Genomic DNA, 17,208 nt, shown 5'->3' on the forward strand with positions numbered 1-17,208 from the left:
TGAGAAGGCTGCATTCATTATTTCTGCTTTTTTGCATTTGTGTGCTATGTTTCTGTGACCTAATGTATGGTCAATTTTTGTGAATGTGCCATGTGGTGCTGAGAAGAAGGTGTATTCCTTTTTATCCCTGTTTATTTTTCTCCATATGTCTATTAATTCTAATTTTTCTAAGATTTCATTCACTTCTTTTACCTCTTTCTTATTTATTTTTTGATTTGATTTATCTAAATTTGATAATGGTTGGTTTAAGTCTCCCACTAGTATGGTTTTATTGTCTATTTCTTCCTTCAATTCTCCTAGTTTCTCCATTAGAAATTTGGGTGCTATATTATTTGGTGCATACATGTTGATTAATGATATTTCCTCATTGTCTAGAGTCCCTTTTAACAAAATATAATTACCTTCCCTATCCCTTTTGATCAGGTCTATTTTTGCATTGGCTTTATCAGATATCATGATTACCACTCCTGCCTTCTTTCTGTCAGTTGAGGCCCAGAAGGTCTTACTCCATCCTTTAATTCTGACCTTGTGGGTGTCAACCCGCCTCATGTGTGTTTCTTGAAGACAACATATGGTAGGGTTTTGGATTCTAATCCATTCAGCTATTCGTCTACGTTTTATGGGTGAGTTCATCCCATTCACGTTCAAAGTTATGATTGTCATTTGTGGACTCCCTGGCATTTTGATTGCCTTCCCTAATTCTAACCTTTTCTTCTTCGGCTCTACCTTTTAGTCCAGTGATTTACTTTGAATCAGTCCCCCTTGTCCCCTCCCTTGATGTTTCCCTTTTTAGTCCCTCCCTTTTTCTTCCCTCCCCCTCCCCCCTCTCTTTCCCTCCCTTTTTGTTCTCCCTCTCCCCCTCCCCCCCTTGGTTTTCCCTTCTCCTTACCCTTGTTGGGTAAGATAGAATTCAAGATCCCAATGGATCTGGATGTTTTTCCCTCTCAGAGTTGATTTCCCTGAGATTGAGGTTTAAGTAAACCCCCCCCCTCTCTTCCTCTCCTTCTTATAGGAGTTTTCTTCCCCTCCCCTTCCCCTGTGAATCTTTGTGTGAGAACCATTATTCTATTTGGTCTTTCTTTACCCCCTATTTATACGTTACATTTTCCCCACATATTAGTATACATAGGTTGATATAAATGTAGTCCTTATAGAAGAGAGTTTGAGTAAAAGAAGATAACATTTTTCCCCTTTCCTTAATATTTACCTTTTCAGGTATTCCTTGCTCTTTGATTTTCGGTATCAAACTTTCCACAGAGCTCTGGTCTTTTCTTTGCAAAAAGTTGGAAGTCTTCTATTTTGTTGAATGCCCATACTTTCCCTTGGAAGTATATAGTCAGTTTTGCTGGGTAGCTGATTCTTGGTTGGAGACCCAGCTCTCTTGCCTTTCTGAAGATCATGTTCCATGCCTTACGATCATTCAGCGTAGAACTTGCAAGGTCTTGTGTGACCCTGATTGGCATTCCTTTATATCTAAATTGTCTTTTTCTGGCTTCCTGTAGGATTTTTTCTTTTGTTTGATAGCTTTGGAATTTGGCAATTACATTCCTGGGAGTTGTCTTTTGGGGGTTTAGTGTGGAAGGTGTTCTGTGAGCTCTGTCAGTGGATGTATTGCCCCCTTGTTCTAGAATCTCTGGGCAATTTTCTTTGATTATATCTTGTATCACCATGTCCAGTTTGGTGTTTATTTCTGGCTTTTCTGGGAGTCCAATTATTCTTAAATTTTCTCTTCTCCCCCTGTTTTCCAGATCTATCACCTTGTCGGTGAGATATTTTATGTTCTCTTCTAATTTCTTGGTGTTTTGGCTTTGCTTTATTAGTTCTTGCTTTAAAGCCTGGTTTTCTTTTACAGTTTGGTCAAACTGGTTTTGTAGATGAGTGAATTTCTTTTGCATCATTTCCCACTTTTCCTCCCAGAGGGCTTCCATCTTTTTGGTCCTTTCTGATTCAAATTCTTCATGGGTTTGTGGAGAGTTTCTATTTCCTTTGGAAGATTTTGGAGAATTTTCTTGTATATCTTCTTCTATCTGCTCTGTATTTTGTATTTTGGCTCCATAGAATGTGTCCAGAGTTGCCCCTTTCTTCTTATTTTTCTTGGTATTTTGGGGCTTCTGTGCTTCTGTGGAGTTTGTCATCTCTGAACGTGGAGGATTGGCTTTTCTTGTCTTTGTCTGGTGATCAGAGGCTTTAGTCCTGGGCAGATGTTGGTTCTATGAGCGTTCCCTGGGTTAAACTGAATATGCCTCACTGGAACTGGAATGGAAGGGTCGGACCATGAGGCCACACTCTCCCCCTGGCTCGATTTCCGGAAGTTGCCTTCAGAATCCCTGGCCGTGAGGCTGTTTCGTCGGCCTGCGGGGGGATGGGCTGCCGCTTCCCCAAGCTCCGAGAGCACAGACTTTCACTGAGACTTGGATAGCAGGATCCAGCCCGTGAGGCTGTCTTGCCTGCCCTGAGGGTTGCTGTTGTTTTGACCAGCTCTCTGCAGTGGAGGCCCCAGGCAGTAACTTTCACCAGGACCAACCGGCTCTTTGACCGACCGGCTCTTTGCAGCGGAAGCCCCAGGCAGTAACTTTCACCCGGACTGGGACTTGGGTAGAAGACCCTGAGGGTTGTTGTTCCTCAGACCCTGCTCTCTGAGCCTGGCGCGGCTGCCGCTTCCGGGAGCCTTGGACTCTGCGCTCCTACCCCTGAGGTCCGAGGGATCTCGGGTTCTGGCTTTTAAGGGGAGCCGTACCTTTTGAACCGGGTCCAGGTCCAGGAGGAGGGTTCCCAGGGTCTGGGCTGTTGATCGTTTTGAATTTCGGCGCCTTAGGAGCTTCTAGTTTGAGATCGGTCGGGAAGGGTTTTCCGGAGATCTGAACTTCAGCTTTCTCTAAGCCGCCATCTTAACCGGAAGTCAAGTGAGTTTATTAAGCTCCTAACTTGTGCCTCGTTAATTATGCTGTAACCACAGAGTGAGCCAGGTATGTACCAGGTATGTACACAGTCCTAGGAGCTGTAGACATCCAAGGAAATGCCATTTTCTCAAGGTTTTCCACAGTTCTCAGTTTACCATCCCCTTTGATGGAATGACTTCTAAATAGTTCATCATTGCTGTTGTCTGAATCAATACTGTGCTTTTGAAAAGACTTTTACATCAGTAACATGCCAGGAGGCAGCTCGGTGGCATAACAAATAGAGTGCCAGAGCTGGAGTCAGGAAGACTTCTCTTCCAGAGTTCAAATCTGGCCATAGGCACTTACTTACTCTGTGACCCTGGAAAAGACACTTAACCCTGTTTACCTTAGTTTCCTTATCTGTCAGGTGATCTGGAGAAGGAAATGGCAAACCATCTCAGGATCTTGGCCAAGGAAACCCCAGATGATGTTGTGGAAATGAGACACAAATGAAAAATGACTGAACAACATGCCAGACACATGTCATTCTTTTCCCATCAGTTAGAGAAGCCATATATTTTTTTCTTTTTTTCTTATTCCATAAATCATTCCATTCTATATCTGTAACCCAATGAAACAGCATAATTGTTTAATATCTCAAAAGTAAAGGCAGTGACTTAGATAAGTGGCCAGGCACAACATTTACAAGGACAAAGTCTTGAATTGAGGTCCATGCCATAGAAATGGGGGTAGCCTTGGCAAATGCTATTGGGTCAGGTTGGTAGTTCTGTCTAAATTGGGTTAGCTTAAGTTTAATCCAGTGTATGCTTTTCTGAGAAAAGACTGATATTGAGATGCTGCTAGGAAAGAAAATCTGTTAAATTGATGAATACCCATGAAATGCATCTAGGATTTCAGGGAAAGTACAAATGGGCATAATCCACAATAATCATGTATAAAGAAGCTAGATGGATTTCCTTCTTCATTTACTCACATACTATTATTTTGGATCTTAGTAGGTCCTTTTATATATAAATATTGGCCTATTGGATATGGAGTTGACTTGAGAAATAGGAAGACCTGGGTTCAAGTCCTATGTCAAACAGATCTTGGTTGGCTAGCATCACAAAGACAAATCACTAAAACCTTGGTTATTTGGGCAATTCTATTAATCTATAAGTTGAGAAGGTGCCAATCCCAGTTGGTAGAAGGGGTGTTGTAACCTGGGAGTTCATTGTACTTTAAAAATCCCATGTTGAGTCATCTTTATTTCCCATTTTTTATTTGTAATTTTATCATTATTAAGATCTATCAGTGTGACGCTGCAAGGACCTAGGACAGTTCCAAGGGTCTCATGACAAAAAAGGCTATCTTTTGATATAAAAAGTTAATGGAGTCTGAATGCTGATGGAAGCAGATGGAAGCAGAAAGTGACTTCATTTTATTTCTTCAATGAATTTTTCTTTAATGTAAGCAATATGCACCTGCTGTCTTTGGGATAGGGAAAGGGTGAGAGGAAGTGTGAGAACATATATTGCAAAATATCTGAGAACAATTTTTCTAAATTGCATTGATGTGAAAAATAATTAAAAATAAAAATAAAGTCAAAAAATGTAAGTGAGGACTTCCTCTATCTACCAAGCCAGAGGAAACTCTACTGTAGAATTTATAAAATTAGAGAAGTTGGGTGATCTCCTAACAGGTGAAGAGACATGATAGTAGCCAGTCAATCAAGCTGGAATCACCAACTATACAGAAACTCCTGGCCTTAGAGAATTGGCTAGAGGAATTGAGAGTTTTAGGGATTTGACCAGTCACATAGCTATGAATATCAGAGTTTGCCTTGAACCCTAATTGAACTCTGATTAATCTAATTTCCAGGATGGATCTCTAGTCATCATTCCATGAAGTGGACTTTGGAAGATCCTTTCAATAACCTCTCTACCCCCAGCATTCTCATCTCCTCTATGCCTTTCTATATACTGACATCTTTGTCCATGTTTTCCCAGAAATCCCCAATAGAATTTGGTAAGTTATTCAATTTCCCTTGGCCTCAGTTTCTTCATCTAGAAAATTATAGGGGTTAGACTAAATGATCTATAATGACCTTTCCTGTCCTAGATTTTATAAACATCCACCAATGCACATAAGCTTTTATCAAGACAAGATATAAGCTCTTTGAAGGCATAGATGCTTTTATTTTTGCAACAGAAACACAGAATTTCAGAGTTGGAGCGGAATAGTCCAAACTATATCCGAAAAAAAACAAAACAAAACTGCAACACATCTGACAAGTGGTCATCTAGATTAGTTTCAGACACCTTCAGGGAAGAAGAATTCACAACCTCCCAAAGTAGCACCCTTAGCTTTTTGGGTATCTCTAATTGTCTTTCTATTCTGTATGCCCAATACTATGCCTGGTTCATAGTAGGCATGCTGAATAAATGGGTATTCCACTGTTAGAAATATATCCATTCTGACATTGATTGAAATCCCATCCCTAACCAACCTAGCTGAATGTCTAGATAATATCTCTCAGTACAGTGCAGAGCATTTAATAATGGTGTATTTACTGTACTGTTGGTGCTTTTCCCACAGGACATGTTTGTCACATTACTGTGATGCATTAAAACATATTAAAAGAAGCCTATATTGGCTTCTTCTCTGATAATGGATGCTCTGGAAAGCCTTTTTGTCATTTTTTTTGAGAAACTGAAAAGATCACCTAATATTGGTGATGTCAAACCACATGAATACAAGAAATGGGGGGGGGGGAGAACTCACTTTTTCAATGAGGGAATTGGTTATCTCAATGTTGATTTCAATGCCCAGCATCTAAAAATAAATCTGTCCACAGAACAATCTCAATGAGCACTAATGGTGTGTACAAAGGAAATCTCAATCAAATTCTGTCCTCCAATAAATCAATATATCTCCTTTCTAGAAGATGCTATCCCTTTGAATCATGGCTGGATGGCATTTTAACAAAATCTAATTCAGCAGAAAAGGAAAAAAAATACAGCATCGTTTGGGATTGATGGTTCATTTAGGGGGAGAATACATCTGGCAGGGCCGTTAGGTATTATTCTAAAGGCATTGCTGTTTGTGTTTTGAGTTTCAGCAAGATATTTCTTTTTCATAGCAACAGTGAATTTCCCCCCATCTTCCTTCCCACCCTTCTCAAAAAATTAAAAACAGGGAATTGCTGTGATAAAATATATACATCGCAAAGGACTCATAGACTACATTTTTCTTAAACCACTTAACATAAAACCTTCATTTTTTTATGGTGAGCTCCATGGTGGTTTCATGATTTGCAGCCAGAAACAAGTTATTTCTGCAGCATCAAAGAGATATAAATCTTCCATACTCAGGATCTGATTCCCAAGGCAGTGGCCCCGGGACACAAATGAGATTTCTGGTATTGCAGCAGGGTTTGTAGTAACGGCTTTGATTAAAGGAAACAAAGTTGAGAGATAGATGGAGGAATCTTCAATTTGAACCTCCCTGGGATACACAAAAAGGATATGGAGGTTTTGTAAGTTGCTGATCTGAAGGTAAACCCTTCTAAGGGGTTTGGTCATGTGGTTTAGAAGGGCAAAGCATGGAGGTGGGAGGGGGAAAAAAGGTTTGGGTAGCCATGGAGATGATATGTTAATTGTGTTCAAGAAAAAGGAAGAACACTCATTCCGCTTGACCTCATAGGCAGACCTAAGAGCAATGGATGGAAGATCAAAAGACCATTTAGACTTCATGTAAGGAAAATTTTCTGGACAATTAGGGTGATCCCTTGTGGAATGGGCTGGCTCAGGGGAAAAGGTGTTCCCTGCTTCTGGAGGTCTGGAAGCAAAGGATGGGTAACATGTTGAGCTCTCAAGAGGCAGCCTAACATGTTGACCTCAGAATCAAGAAAAGCTGAGCTCGCCTGGCCTCTGACAAACTTTCACTCTAGGCAAATCTTTTCAGCTTTCTTCAGTCCCAGGCAACTCCCTATGACCCAGGTCAGAGGTTTTTGTTTGTTTTTGAAGAAGTGGGCTCAATGACACCTAAGGGCCATTCCAGGCCAAGTTAGACCCTCATTAATCATGTAATAATGTAGGTTGACCATCCAAACCTCAAAAGACTACGAGGAAGCTTTTGGCTGATCTGCATCAATGACAAAAATCCCTACATTCCTAGACCCTGATACAGTCCTCCATCCCACCTCATAAAAATAGAGCCCCATGGCCCTGAAATCCATCCCCACATTTTGACTAATGATGTTCCAAGCCCATTCTTAGAATTGTATTTCTTTAGTTTAAGACTCTGGGCAACAGATAAGCATTTATCAAATGCTACCAGTTAGTCAGTGGCCTAACATTTTAAAGAGGCTTTTATGTGTCAGGTACTTTGTTTGGGGATTCAAAGTAAGGCAAAAAAATAGAAAATAAAAACCAATTCCTGCTCTCAAGAAACTCACAATCTAATTCAATTCATTCAAGACATATTAAGCACCTACAGTTTGCTGGGCACTGTGCTAAGGACCATAAATAAATCAAATACATCCAGGATTATTGGATATTCAACAAAAAAGGCTTTCTTTTTAAAGTGGATTAGGGAAAGTTTCTTGTCAATCCCCAGATTTTAGTAGAGCCTTGATGGAATTCAGGAAAGGCGGGAAGCTAAAATGAAGAGGAAGAGATTTCCAGGCAGCCAGGGAAAAAGCTTGGAGTTGGTGTGTAGTGACAAGGAACATCAAAGAAGCCAATGACACTGGATTACAGAGTACATAGCATGTGTAAGAAGATTAGAAATGTAGGAAGGGTCCAGGTTGTAAAAAAGGGCCTTTAGAAGGCAAAGAGAGGATTTTACAGTTGATCTTGGAGGTGAATCAATGTTGTTTGAATAATATGTTTGTGTTTGTATGAGGGGGGAAGAGGGGAGACAGGGAAGGAGGAAGGAGGAGAGAGAGATAGAGAGACAGAGACAAAGACAGAGTCAGAGACAGAGAGAGAGTGAGAGAGAGAGAGACAGAGTGAGAGAGAGAGAGAGAGAGAGGGAGAGGAGGAGAGAGAGGGAGAGAGAGAGAGAGAGAGAGAGAGAGAGAGAGAGAGAGAGAGAGACAGAAAGAGACAGAGACAGAGAGAGAGAGAGAGAGAGAGAGGGAGAGGAGGAGAGAGAGGGAGAGAGAGAGAGAGAGAGAGAGAGAGACAGAAAGAGACAGAGAGAGAGAGAGAGAGAGAGAGAGAGAGAGAGAGAGAGAGAGAGAGAGAGAGAGAGAGAGAGAGATTTGAGTTTTTGGAAGATCAGTTTGACAAGTACTGTTGGATACCTAGGATACAAGCCAGACATTTCCTGACATCAAGTATCTTATATTTTAAAGGGAGCTAATATAATGTACACACACACACACAGATATGTACATATATATGTCTATTTGTATAGATATATACATATAAAGGTATGTTTAAAAACATATCTGCATGAAAGTATAATATGTATGTATGTGTATATGTGTGTGTACATATATTCATGTGTGTACATATAAAGGGAGTATAGGAATAGAGTCCCAAATAAAACATGGTAAGGGGTCAGGTGAGCTGTCTGCTATACTACAGTAATCTATTAACACAATAACCTTCAGCCCCATTCTACTGGCTGTTGAATCATTTTCTTACTAATTCTTATCTCAGATTCTAAGACCATCCTATTTTGAGCATGATTCTTGGGAATCTGCCAGCTCTCCCTTGGTATTTTTGACTTGGGTAGGTAATTCTCTCTCTGTCTCTCTGTCTCTCTCTCTCTTTGTCTCTGTCTCTCTCTCTCTCTGTCTCTGTCTCTCTCTCTCTCTCTGTTTCTCTCTCTCTCTCTTTCTCTCTGTCTTTCTCTCTGTCTGTCTGTCTTTCGCCTTCTTTTCCTTTCCTTTCCTCAGAAGCAGTTATGGTAGCTACAAGCACATGTTCTTGATGAAGTCAACTTGAGATTAGACCTCAATCCCTTTCTGGATCTTCTGCTATCTATTTCTTCCTTAAGTGATTGAATAGAGATACTGGGAGATGGACCTTCCCATCTTGTGAGTTAAAGAGGTCAGAAGTTCTGGGGTATTGGCTGGTAGCAGCTGAGGCTTTGGGCCAAAATCACTTTCATGGGAGGGGGATATCCCTGATAGAATTATCTTAGGAGCTGAAAACTGAGTCCACAACCTAACTGTCCAAGAAGACTTGGCCTTTGAGTGATTTTTTTTATATGGTGTAGACGGAGTTGAATGTGATGTTTGCTTAAAAGTTCCATATTTCTTTACTCCCAGAAGTATGTGATATAACCCGTGATTTTTGCCTTAACTATTTGTTCCTGCACCTTTATGAATTTGTATGTGTATAAGTGTATGTGTGTGTGTGTGTGGGCATGTGTGTGTGTATGTGGGATAGTGGAGATACAAGGCTGACCTATATAAAAATATCTACTTTTGTTCAATGAATAGATTTTCTAGGGGGGACCCTGCTAATCCTCTTATGGGAAACAGTAGACATGATGCACACCCAAGTTTTATTTAAGAGACTTGCCCCAGGACTCTTGGGTATAAGCATTAGGAGGCAGATTGTGAGGAAAAATTACTGGTCCTTTCTTTTAGAGGTTATATTCCCCTATAATTGAATCACGCCCGCCCACTTGCCTAGAGGGGCAGGTCTCCTTGTGAAACAGAATGTGCCTCACCCAAGTCATAGGTGACAAGTCAGTAATCATGTCGGACACAGACCAGAAAGGGAATTATTGGTTGCTTATGACCTTTTCCAAGGGACCAGAGTACATGTGGTTTACACAAAGGGACCACCATGCCGGGCCATCCCAACTAGATGAGACATTGCCCCTTCATGATGGAGAAATCCAGTCTTTCTATTTTTATTTGGAGCTGCACCCCAAGCCAATAAAGGCATGCTCCATTAGCTGAGCTTAACTGAAACCCTACCCTGATCCAATAGTAGCCATTCCACATAATATCTATATCAATGGCAGATGAAATCAACAAAAAGAAAGATCTCAAAACTTAGTGTATTTGGTACCTTCCCTTTTCCCCTCTGTTTTCCTTTATCTCTTCTCTTCTCCTCTCTTCATTAAAAATCAGTGTCAGATCACCCTTCTTATTTAGCTTGGTGGCCCCACACTCCCAGGTCTCAGCATGTTGGTATTAGATTTAGAACAGCCAGCCAACAGGCTTTATATCTTGCTGTAGCTTGGATACAAAAACTCAATTAATCCACTAGCCTAAGGCTCCCCCAATTTGAAAATTAAACAACGTACCACCATGCCCATCTATTCAGCATCTTTTTGCAGGTAATTTTGTGTCCCCCTGTACTAAGAAACAGAAATGGTCAGCTAAAGAAAGGCCTGAGTAATCCATTTTCATAAACATACAAACACAAACATGTAAGAAACTCCCATACATAATGGGCGCAGCTGTATTCCTAGATAATAAGAATAGCTCAGGATCTAGGGTTAGAGGGCCTGAATTCAAATTCAGAACTGGTCACTTACTACCTTTGTGATCTTAAATAAGTCACTTTATCTACTTGGGCCTCAGTTGCTTTATCTGTAAAGTGAAAAATTCATATTTGATGAGTTCTTAGGTCCCTGCCAATTTTAAAACACAATCCTTTTTAGGGAAAACAAAAAAGAAAACAATTTGGATCCCAAGGAAAGACTCATCTAACTAGAAAACAAAAACAACAGCAGCAGTGACAACAAACAACCCTGACTGGAGAAAGGTTGCCTTCATCTTTAGTCTTAGACCTTTTTTTTTTTCATCTGTTTCCAAGTATGCCATTTACATAAAACTCTCTTCCCTTCCATTTATAAACTGATCATTTCTTTTTGAGGGAAAGAAATGGCAAAGTTCAAAGTCATATTTTTAAATCCTTCCCCTCCATTGTCTGCTTCATCTTCTCATCTGCTAACTGTGCTCGCCCTATTTCTCTGCCTCCTTTGAAGTCTGCTCTCCCAGTCCTCAGAGAGAGTTGGCCCCTTTGCCTAGGCAGCCTCTCTTTCTGCCAACAGGTCAGCTGTACATCTGGCACACAGTCCTTTCTGTCCTGCTGAGATGAGACTCCATCTCGAAGATGATCTCCCCAGGTCGCCATAGCTTCGGCTGCTGGCCACACTCCCCCTCCCAAGCTGCTAAACCTATCTTTCTGACAATGATGTTTAAATTAGCCTCCCAGAGAGAAGAAAATGCTTGAGTCCTGAAACCCCCTTTGGTAGCTTTTTCCATCTAGCTTTGTCTGACTGCATTATGAAGTTAATTTAATTTGAATGTTAGGATTTCTCATTGTCCCTCCATCACTACCCCCTCTGGCCATGGCTGATCCCAAAGCATCAATTGGTTTAAATTAGGCAATGGCAAACTCTGGCCTGAAGGAGGTTTTTTCTCTTGTGTTCAGTGGAAATCAACAAACATTTATTAAACACCTACTATGTGCCAGGCACTGGGAAAAAAATGTTAAAACTAAGAGTCTGCTTTTAAGGAGGGTATAGTCAACATAGGGGAAATAACACCGATAGATCTGTAAACTATATGTATGTTTTCATATATATATATATATATATATATATATATATATATATAAAGATGTGTTTATGTGTTTGTAAAGTAAATAACATTTTGGGGGGTATAGCAGGAGGAACACTAGAAACTGAAGGATTTAGGGAAGGTCTTATTGCAGGAGAAAACACCTGAGCTGAACCTTGATGAAATCCTGTAGGCATAGTATAGACAGGTGGTACTCCAAGCATTTGGAAGATCATTTGAAAAAGCTTTGAGGCTGTTGGCAAAAATCCCCTGAGAAATAAGGGGGACTGTGTTAAAGTCTCTATAGTCATCTTTTAGGTTCAGGGGTTTTTACCAGTCAGGCACACCGTATATAGCCCCCCACCAATGATATCTTTTTTGTCCTCTTCAATTTTGAAGGAAAAAGACCAACCACTATTGGTTGCTCCCACTATGAGATGGTACTTTGCATGAGCTCAAGAATTGCCTCCAGCTATACATCCTTATCCCCATCCATGGCCAAAATGCATCTAAGCCTTTATTAGAGGAACTGGGATGTGGGAAGAAAAGAGAACAAAAAAAATTACAGTTAAGATAGGTTGGGGACAATATCCTAGACTAAGTGGTATTGTAGTGAAAATATCACCGTTGAAGGTTGTTATAATATTAAAACTATGATACTTTCCTCCCCCAGCTCTTCCTGTTTCATGGTCTTTCTCTCCATTTGTTGTGCATTTACATCATCCATTACTCTTCCCATGCCATAGACAACTTTAAGAGGAGCAAAAAATGTTAGAAACTACTTAACTCTAATATGTAAAGAGATTAAACTGGGGAAACCCAATATGTTTTTGCAGGTCCTCCTCCTCTCCCTCTAACTTCTCCCTTCTCCTCTGTTTCCTAGTTTCCCTGGCTTCCTTCAAGTCTCAGACTCATTTTTTTAAGTTTCTGCAAAACTTCTCTCTTCCTCTCCTAGAGCCTTTTCTATTGAGAATATTATTCCATTCAAACTGTATACTATGTTTGGGGAGATAGTTACCGTAGCCTTCCATGTTGTTTCCCACATTAGGATGCTAGCTCCTGGAGAGAAGTTCAGTTTTGTTTTTGTGTTTTTATTTTTTGCCTCACTTTTTGTCCACAGTGTGACACATAGTAGGATCTCCATAAGTATAGGTTGACTGGCTAAAAAGATTCAAATTAAGTCCAAAACTACCAGTTATGTCGATTTACTTTAAACTCTCAAAAGCCTTATGTGAAATAAAAACTTGAAATTATGAACCTTGTGACATGTCTAAGGACCACTTTCAAAATATTCAAAGAGCTTCCTCTCCAAGTTTCCAGATTCTCCATGGTTATTACCCTCCTCCAACTTATAAACTCAGGAAAACCATCTGCCTAAGATGCAGAGAAGTAATGAGCTTCATTGACAGATACAGGAACCACTAATGAAGACATGTATCCTAGAAATGTTGGAATGTCACAGAATCCCAGAATTTGAGTGTTGGATTCAATTTACTATCAATCTAAAAGCATTGATTATGCATAAGTTTTTGTACCAAGCATTGTTCTAGACAGTAGAGATACAAAGACAAAAAGCAAAACTGATGAGATGTTCTAGATAAAGTTCTTTGTAAATCTCAAAACAAGAGATAAGTGCTAGCCATCATCATCATCCTCATTAATCAATAGACTTAAATTCTACTTGGGGATGCAAGATGTGAATATGTGCTTATTGTTCAGTCATCTTTTCAATCATGTCTGGCTTCCCTCAATTCTATTTAGGGTTTTCTTGGCAAAGATATTGGAATGGTTTTTCATTTCCTTTTCTAGCTCATTTTATAGATGAGGAAACTGAGGCAAACAGGTTAAATAACTTGCCTGGGTTCACATAAGTATCTGAGGTAAGTATCTGAGACCAGATTTGAACTCAGGAGACTATTTTTCCTGATTCTAGGCTAGGTGTTCTATCCATTGTGCTATCCAGCTTCCTCTACGTGGCATATAAGAGTTGTTTAATAAATACTTGTTCCCTTTTCCTCTAAGGGAAAAAGAGGGTAATGGTCATCCAGGACAGGGAGTAGAGTAGAGGACATAGGCATCATTGCTATAGAAACATGATGATACTATGTCCCAAGCCTGTAGTTGCCCAAGAGACTTCTGGCTCAACCCAGCTTTAAAGGTATAGATATTTGGCACATATTTTAATTACTCAGTGCAGTCAAAAGAATACCAGACTCGGAGTTAGGAGACTTAACCCCCAATCCCAGACATCATCATACTCATTACTAACAGTTATATATCACTTGCTATATGCAAAGCACTGTGCTAAATGATTTGCAATTATTATCTCATTTGATCCTCACAAGAACCCTGGGAGTAAAGTTATTATGATCCCCATTTTACAAATAAAGAATTCTTCGATGCAGACCATGGCTTAGTGACTTAATCAAATCACACAGCTAATACATGTCTGAGGCAGGATTTGAGCTCAGGTCTTCCTGGCACTATAGCCACTGTGCCATCTAGATGCCCAACATATGAATTTCTATGTACATATAAAATACATCAGTGTATATGAGTATGAGTATAATATCAAATGTCAGCTCATTCAAACCATACCTGAAAAAGAATCCATATTAAAACATACCAAAAAAACAATCACCTACTCTCTGCACAAAGACCTCCAGTGAGGGAGAAACCATTACCTTCTGAAGAAATTATTCCATTATAAAGAGCTCTAATTTTGAGGACTTTCCCCCTACTCCTTACCTCTCTGCTCTATATTTGTCTCTTTGTACTTTTATCCATTATTTCTCTAATGCCAATAATATCTTTAATGCTTCTTCAATATGACAACCCTTCAAATTCTTGAAGGCAGCTCTACCTTTACCCCATCCACTCAGTCTTCTCTTCTCCAGACCCAAAATTCCTCCTTTCCAATGATCCTCATATACCATCAACTAAGAGCCTTTCACTATTCTTTTTACTCTTTTCTGAATGTTCTCCATTTTTTGTGTTTCATTGGATCAGTCATGCCTGACTCTTCATGACCACATTTAGGGTTTTCTTGGGTTATATAGAGATATTAGAGTGCTTAGTCTTTTCCTTTGCCAATTCATTTTGCAGATATTGAAACTGAGGCAAAAAGATTTAATCAGCTTTTCTAGAGTCACATGGATAATAAGTGTCTGGAGATGGGTTTGAACACAGGTTTGCATAACTCCAGTCCTGGTACTCTATCCACTGGGCCTCCTTGATGCTCATTCTCCAGGTTACCAGTGTCTTTATTATGTGATACTTAGTACTGAAGAAAACACTGTACATACCATTTAGCTGAAGTAGACTACAATGAGACTATCATCTCTATCATCAATTTATTCCCAGAAACTGTGTATCTCTTCATTCAGCCTAAAATATTACTCTTCCAAGGAGACTTTTGTAATAAAAGAAATACAAAATTGAGTCAGTGGAATGAAATGATAATGGAATTTCCAGTATTAACTATTGGGTTGGGGGAGCATTCCACAGGCATGAAGGACTTGCCAATATATGAATAATAAAGGTGGTCATCTACTCTTGGCATGAGAGTCAGAAGAGTAGAGAAATCACATTTGATCCTAGTGCTCCTAACAGTATATTCTCACTTAGGGGCATTGGTTGTTGTCTTTATGGGTGGCCAATTTGGGGAAAGAAGTGAGTTATGTGGGTTCCTTAATATAAATATTGAATAATGAAAGAACTTCTTTTAACTGCAGGTCTCCTTATTGATGGTTAATAAATGTTAATTCTTTCTGATTTTTATGCTTTCTGGAAAGGACAGAGACTATTTCAAGGAAACAAATGAAAAAGATCATCAAATATTTTAAGGGCTATCATGTGGAAGAAAGAGTAAACTTTGTGGCATACTCCTGGCTCCACATTGCTACTTCCAGGTTCTCACCCTTCCTTCATCATTTGTTAACTTCTCTTTCTCTGAGGTTCATCCTATTCATATCTCAGTAGTGACTTCTCCAACCAACTTAACCCTATATGTAGATGGTCATAATCTTGATCTTATACTACTTCATGGTTCAAGAATTTTGTAATCCCCTTATCCCATCACAATGAGTTGGCTTTTCACCCTTCCCTCTGCCTTTACTTATGTAAACTTATTCTTCATCTGCACCAGGACCTCTATCGCCTTGATCTCTCTATTCTCTCCCTGGCCATCTCTTCTGCATTACCTTCTCTTTTCTCTTCTCTCCATCTTGATTTCATGGTGAACCAACTCAACACTACTCTGCCCCCTCTTTCTTACAACTCTAGGTCTTTTATCATATTACCAATTATGCCTAGTCATATTTTAGCCTTGAATCACTACCATTGTTCAGTATTTTCCCCCTACATATGTGATGCAGAATGAAGTTGGAGGAAATCACACAATTAAGATGTCTGCATCCACAACAAATATATGTTACACAACCTCATTAAAGACCTCACTGATACAAGGCAATCTTATTATAACTTTCCATATCCACAATCTTGCCTACTCTCCAGAGAAATTCTTCCAAAATTTCTCATCCCTCCTCATGGCTCCTCTTCCCCAACTTTCTCAGCTGAGAACCTTGCCTCATATCTTATGGGAAAAAATTAAGGAGAATCACCATGAACTCTTTCTTCTTCCCTCTTCCTCATTTCCTGTCACTCAGGTACCTTCTGCCACTTTTTCCTCCTTCATGCCTGTTTCATGTGATGAAATTCCCTTAATCCTTATGAATTCTCTATCTATTTAAACAAATTAATTTTATCTTGTCTCTTCCAATAGTTTGCCTTCTCTGCAATACTCACTTTTTTTCACTGATTATCAGTCTTTCCCTTTCTACTGGCCCATTTTGTACTGCCTACTAACAGTTCCATATCTCATCTATCCTGAAACAAATCTTACTTGATCCTTCCATCCCTGCTAGCTATCATCCTATAACTTCTCTGCCCTGTAGCTAAACTTCTTCACAAGTTTGTCTATAATGGGTGCCTCCGTTTTCTCTCCTCGGTCTCTTCTTAGTCCATACACTCTGGTTTCAACTTTATCATTGTGCCATCACCAAAGTTACTCGTCATCTTTTAAATGCAAAATCGCATGTCCTTGTCTCAGTTGTCATTCTCCTTGACCTCTCTGTAGTCTTTAATACTAAGCATCCCTCTCTCCTTGAAATCCCCTTCCCTAAAATTTCCAGACAACATTGTCTTCTGGTTTTCTTCTTACTGATCAGCATGTTCCTACTCTGTCTCCTTTCCTGTATTAACCTACAGATCATGCCCTCTAATCATAAGTGTCCTGCAGAGTTCTGTCCTAGGTTTTCTTCTGTCAAAAATACCAATTTACTTAATTATTATCTCCTTGCTAAAGTTTCTCAAATCTCCTTTTTGTTCCCCAGTAGCTCTGCTGACATTCTATCTTTTAGCTCCAATTGTCTGTAAGATACTTGGAACTGGGTGTCTAGTAGACAGCTTAAACTTAACATGTTCAAAACAGAAGTAATCCCTAAACCCTCCCCTACCTACTTCCCCAATACTGGAGTGGACAATACCAAACTTTCCGTATCTTAATTTCAAGACCTAAGAGTAATCCTGGATTCTTCACTATCTCTCATCCCTCAAACACAAGATGTTTTCCAAGGCCTATCAGTTTCACCTTTGCAATATCACCCCCTCTCTTTTGACACTGCCGCTGCTCCTCATCTCACATTTCCATTATTGTTACAGAGCCATGGTGGCTCTGCCTATCTCAAGTCCCTCCTCTGCCTAATCTATATTCCGGTCAGCCAATAA

General features: G+C 39.8%; 1 protein-coding gene across 5 annotated transcripts in view; it reads right to left on the reverse strand.

Annotated features, from left to right (window-relative positions):
* Positions 1 to 17,208, reverse strand: part of CTNNA2 (catenin alpha 2) — a 1,548,366-nt gene that overhangs the window by 613,087 nt on the left and 918,071 nt on the right. The gene's annotated exons all lie outside the window — the stretch shown is intronic.

Source organism: Monodelphis domestica, chromosome 1 (assembly GCF_027887165.1).
Source record: "Monodelphis domestica isolate mMonDom1 chromosome 1, mMonDom1.pri, whole genome shotgun sequence".
Taxonomy (NCBI): domain Eukaryota; kingdom Metazoa; phylum Chordata; class Mammalia; order Didelphimorphia; family Didelphidae; genus Monodelphis; species Monodelphis domestica.